The following is a 6,457-nucleotide window of genomic DNA, read 5'->3' on the forward strand; positions in this document are numbered from 1 at the left end:
AAACCTCATACATCTAGCCAAATCCTGTGTTTTGTAAAAAAAAAAAAGAAATGTTTCATATGGGGGTTGGAGATAAATGTCTTTGTAATACAGCATATGCTAACTGCTAAGTGTGTACAAGGTCATGAGTTTGATTCCCAGTACTTAATTCATAAAATTCTCATCACAGTGACAAGCTGTTGTACCAGTGTAATACATTATCTATTATTCATTTATTTACATTAATTACCAAAACAATTCAATAATAAATTGTAAGTGAGCAAGAAATATACATAGCTAAAATGCATTGAATTGATTACAAATTATGAATAAATTTACTACCGCTATGGCCATGGTACAAACGTGTTAAAGAAGTGGGTAGAGATTATCTGTCCCTCTGTATTTTAGCTAGTCTTTTTGGGCACTGGAATACCAGTTTAGACTAATAATAAATTACAGCATAATGAGAATTAATAACCTTAGTCTTCAGTTACTTTCCCCCCAGGGATTAAGATAATTATTCAAAGTAGATGCAAAAATTCTTGAAACTGCCCGCCATCTAGCAAATAGAGCTCCAGAAAAACTCACAGAAAAGATTGCTTCCTTGCTGTAACTCAGTAGCCTATGTACATCCCATCCAAGTCATTAAGTAACTCAATGAACTGGTTATCAGAGCAGTCCTGAATTCTATGCTCAGTTTCAGGCACAATAGCAACCAGGAACCACACCTCCTAAAGCCATTCATGAACAACCAAGAAACACTGCCCAGACTTACTGGTCTTCATCAAAAATGGTCAGAGGAAGGAACTGTTGGCAATCATTTTTGGATTTCAAGGACTCTTTTTCACTGGAAATAATTTATAAAACTAGTTTTCCAACTTATTTACGTATCAGTGTTTCAGACGTTGATAACATCTTACACAGAATGGATGATGTTCTTCTTCTTCTTTTTTTTTTTTTTTTTTTTTTTTTTTTAATTCTCTTAATTTAGAGTTGTGTTCCCATCAGACCACATTTTAAGGACAGGCCTCTGTTAATCAATAAACAGGGTGATATGCAAACTCCTTACCTCAAGAAGCATTTGGCTAAATTCAAAGTGTGACAACGAAACCTAAGTGACAGCACTGCCAGGCATTATAATTGAACTTTCTCTTTTGGGGAATGAGTCTAAGAAACCAGACCTATTGTGGGTTAGAACTCATAAAGCATGAAGTGTCTTTGACCTGGAAAGTTCTATAAGCCCATCTTACTCAGCATGCTCTGAGCTTAACAAGGCAGAAGTACTCTAAGGTTGATTTTTTTCTTTTCTCTTTTCTTTTCTTTTCTTTTCTTTCTTTTCCTTTCCTTTCCTTTCCTTGGGAACTTTTTTTTTTTTTTTTAATTTTTAAAACTTTTTTTTTCTTATTTTACATTTCAATCCCAGTTCTTTCTCTCTCCCTCTCTTCCTCCCTCACTCCCTCCCTCTCTCCCTCCCATCCTACCCCCAACCCCCTCCACAGGGAGGGTGATGCCTTCCAGGAGGGGTCAAAAAAAATCTGTCAAGTCATGTGGAGTAGGGACTAGGCCCTCCCTCCTGCCTCTAGGTTAAGGGAGTACCCCTCCATGAGGAATGTGCTCCTTGATTCTAAACTAGTGATTCTTTCTAACAGCATGACAACATCACAGAGGAGCCTGTGAAGTTAAAAGCACTCTGAACACTGTCCAGTCAGAGAGATTTACAATTCCCGATATTGGTAAGTTTCCTAGCATCCACATCATGCTTGGAAATGTGAACTTTTGACCCACTAAAATCATCCTATTTGTGATGCAAAAAATTGTGAGTAGCAAACATTTGCACGGTCTTGTTTCTGGTGTCCATGCATTTTCTAACCCCAAGTAATTTTCTCTATGCAAAAAAAACCAAATCAACAACAAAAAACTGAACACATAAACTGTGTTTTTACTTTATAAGTAAGATTTCTGTTCAAATATTTAAGAAAATCTACCTGCAACCATAGGAGTGCTAGCTTATAAGATTCTGAAACAGTAATTTTAACAGGGGACATTGAGAGGAGATGGTAGAGAACACAAGGGCCAGGAAGAGTTTGTGAAGAAATGTATCACCAGGCATTTCTAGACAGGTTAATCAGCATTGTACCATGTTTGTGCGCCTTGGGTACATGCTAAAACCAAGTAGAATCAATCAAACATAAAATAATTCATATTTGGAATGAGTTTTGTGGGTATTTTTTTTCCTTTGGGTTGCTAGCAAAGGCATTGGATATCACAGTGCATACAAAGATATTTAGTCTTTGGGTTCTAGGAAGGGCCTCCTTATGAAACAATTATTCCTCCTGAACAATTCCTTATTATTTTTTGTGGAATGCAGTCTGTATTGAAAATGTCTGGGTATTACTTCCTCTATTAAAACATTTGCACCAACTGCTAAGACATTCAAGTTGTAATGAAGCAAATTAAATATCAAAAGGAATAAATGAATTCCACTTAGTTTCTCATTATGTCTTGCTTACCTCTTTAAAAGGAATTTGATAAAATCCATCTAGTTAGCTCAGTGGGTAACAACACAGGCCACAGGGACAAATAAGTAAGTTTGTTCCCTGGGAACAGGTAGTCCTCAGGTCTCCATAGTCCCTCTGTGGCATGTGTGTGTAAACACATTTAAAAAAAATCAATAAAAATGCAATAAAATATCAAGAAAGTATAATTTTAATACACCAGAGTAGTGAATGTTATTATAATAACTGAACAAAATTATAGCATCAGTTGAATGCATTAACACATTAAGTCATTTACTGCTAAATGTTCTATTTCTAACCACATCTTTGCAGTATTCCTTTTAAATCTGACATTGAACAAAACTCTTCTACCTAAGAACAAAATGTAAAGCACATGATGAGATAGGGAAAGGAACCTGCAGATGTGATTCAGTAGAAGCATCCTGGCCCAGTGAGTTCAAAGGCAGTGCAATGATCACCAGTGACCTCTCCTATGTAGGTAATACGGGCTAAAGTGCATAGCAGGTCGTGGTTGAAGAGGGAGTTCAGCTATCATGGTTCTTTGATTAAAGAATCACACAGACTACTGTTGTGTTCTTGCTTCTGGGTGCCGATCTCCCCCTAACAACACATGTTCTTACCTCCTCATGCCTCATGTAAGCTCCTGCAGCACTCAGTCCAGCCATGTCCTGGGAAGACCAGCAAACTGTTTTTCCGAGAGTCTTGTAAGGCAGAAAGAAAATGAGAAAAAGAAAATATTTTGTGGTGCCTTTCAGGAGGAGAGCACTCACCCTGTTAACTCATGAGAGAAAATGACAACTAATTCTCATTTGCAGAACCGACTGTGCCAATCACACAGAACAAGGATGCAAGGGGAGAAATTCGATTTCAACTTTTATTGGCTTCCATGTAATGGATTTCCTAGGGTGTCTCAAGTAGGCAGACTAAGATTTGGGACAGATTAGTCCCGTGTTATGTATGTAAATTGTGCTTCTGTCTTTCCGGGCAGGCAGTGTCTCCTGCTGCAGGAGATGCCTGGGTCAAACAGCCTTTGTTCAGTGGCCTAACTGCCATAAATCTACTGTATTTCCCAGAGTGGCTAGGTCAGTGTAGGTTTTTTTTTTTTTTTTGACAGCTTCATCTTCTAAATGTGAGCTGAGCTGTGTAGGGTATACTGAGTCACATTGTGAGTGCTGCTTGCTATCTGTTACAGAAACCATAGGAGAAAATAATCCATTGCAAAATGTGTGCTGCTTCTACACCAAGTGTTCTGTATTGGCAGAAAGCTAATTTTCAGGTTTAATACTAACTTTTCGTAGACCAAGTTCAAACTTTTCACCATTTGAATCATTAAATCCAGTTTTCTGTGACATTTTGCTCTGTCTTAATTGGTGGATTCCTGTCTGGTTACAGACCTTTCAGCTAATGGTGCTTTCATTGACAGACAAAAGGAACAGACTTCTTTTAAGACCTTCACTTTCTGAACCCTTGTGCTGAGGAGCCTGCACTGTCTCTGTAGGACAGGGAGGATCTGGAATGGACAAATGTTCCAGTTGTGGGGTTGAGTTGTCTGGCTTCATACCTCAGCTCTATTACTAATGGCTTGTGACTGGCTCAATTCCAACATTATGCAATGGGATAGTGGTAGTGCCTTTTCCTATCGTGGTTATCTGTGATAGCACAAATACAAGCTTGGATAATGATCACAATGTAACATTTATAGTGGGCCAATCATGCAGATTACATGAGAAATGAAAAGGGTCATCCATAATTTTTGTATTACTCACTATGCCTATGGAAATTAAGGAGTTCTAAAGGAAAATAAGCAAAGTCCTTGCTTACAATGACTTTTACACATACAATATACACATGTACATGTCTATAGACATGTAGGAGTATATGTGTATGTATTTATGTGTATATTATGTGTATGTATGTGATGCGCATAGTGAACTGAACAGTAAGTGAAAGCCAGCAAATAAGTGCTAATGCCATTAAGCAAGTGACAGCTCAGAACAGTGGTTGCCTCTTCTCCACCATTAATAGTCATGGAAGGACTTAATGTCCAGGATTGTGCAGATGGTGAAAGCTGAAGGGTAGTGTAATAAAAGGACAGCTTAACAAACACTACTGAGATGGCCAGAGCCAGGCACATAGTGTCTAAGAAGCCCATTTTTAACTTGAGGAGGGCTCATGAATATAAGTCTAGAAACAGACACTACAAATCTTGGAGTCACCTTTAACTCCTCTTTGGATCTCAGTGCCTATGTCCAATATCTATGAACATGTGATAGACTGTTTGACCCCCCCCCCAAACAATAGCTTTCCATTTTCACAAAAACCTAGAATATTCCCAGCTTGGTGACTGATGACTAAGTGGCAATGGAATAAATATGAACAGTCCCTCAGCCGTGCCAGTCCCAAATAACACACAGAGAGGCTGTATTAGATATAAAGCTGTTGGCCTGTTACTAGCATTACTTATTGGCTAGCTCTGTCTTGAATATTAACTCATTTCTATTAATCTAAGTATTTCCACGCGGTCATATTTTACTGGAGAGAGGGCCTGGAATTCTGTCTCTTGGTCCTACATGTTGAATCTTCTCCTCTTTCCCCTGGAACCTCCTTGTCTCTTAGTCCCGCCCATCTTGCTTTCCTATTGGCCAACATTTTCATTAACCAATACGAGAAACATATTTACAGAATGACATCTCCCATCAGAATTGGGGCATACATATTTGCCCCATGAGAACACATTTGAGACTATGTGTAACAGTGACCAATCCCTGTCATTTGATACTTCCAATACTCACTAGTGATGTTGTAGAGTCTTTGGACTGACAGCAAGCCATCATTGTATTGAAAGACCCCCCAAAGCCTGCCCTGATTACCCTTCTGCACCCCTTCCCCTGCCCCATTCCCATTATCAGTTAGCACAGTAGCTACTGTGAGACTTTAAAGTTCATGTTTCTCATCTGCACAGAACCCCCAGTGACATCCCATCTGACTTAGAGTGAAAGCAGAACTCTTCTTTGCATATATATATAATATATACACATATATATTATATATATATATATATATATTCCGTATGAAATAAGTGTTTCCTTGGGGTATTTTATCCATCTAAGTCCTTTTAATTTGTTCTTACTCATCATCGTCTCCCACTGTTCTCCCCATACTCCATTCTCCTACTTTCTGATCCATTTCATCCTCCACAAATAGCTCTCTCTCTCTCTCTCTCTCTCTCTCTCTCTCTCTCTCCTTCCGCTTCACATATACTCCATTCCCTTTGTCTCTTCCCTCTTCCAGCCCGTAAGGTCTCTTCTTCCCTTTTATGCTGTCAAGATTCTCACTCCACACCTACACGTGAATGCCAAACACACACTCATTTAACGACCTGAAACTAGAACCTGCACGTGAAGTAAAACAAGAAGTAAGTGTCTAAGTTTAGCCAATTTTGTTTAACATGATGCTTTCCAGGTCATCCATTTCATTTCACCTGGAATGACAGGATATTATTTATTATTCTTATCATTATTATTTTGTGTGTGTGTGCGTGTGTACATAAAATTCTACTGTGTGTTTACATGGTTTCCTTATCCTTGTATCTGCTGATGGATGGTGGTTCCATTTGCTAGCCATTGTGAACAGGGTAGCAATTAACACGGCTGAGCAAGTGTGTCAGAGGTGTGTGGAGTTAGTATCCAGGAATGGTATAGCTAGATAGTATTATGTCCTCCTTTTACTTTTCTGAGGCCCTCACACTGATTTTCCCACTGACTGCTCCTGTTTCCACTCCCAGCTGTAGTGAATCTGTCTCCCTTTCCCTAGAACTCTTGCCAGAGCTTGATCCTCCTTTTGTTAATGGTAACTCTTCTGACTGGAGGAATGTGGAACAACTTTCCCATGCAATATGAGAACAGAGTTTCCCTCCGTTTTGATTATACACATGTAGTTTTTGCTGCACTTTATGTAGAGGA

This window comes from Phodopus roborovskii, unplaced genomic scaffold (genome assembly GCF_943737965.1).
Source record: "Phodopus roborovskii unplaced genomic scaffold, PHOROB, whole genome shotgun sequence".
In the NCBI taxonomy this organism is placed as follows: Eukaryota; Metazoa; Chordata; class Mammalia; order Rodentia; family Cricetidae; genus Phodopus; species Phodopus roborovskii.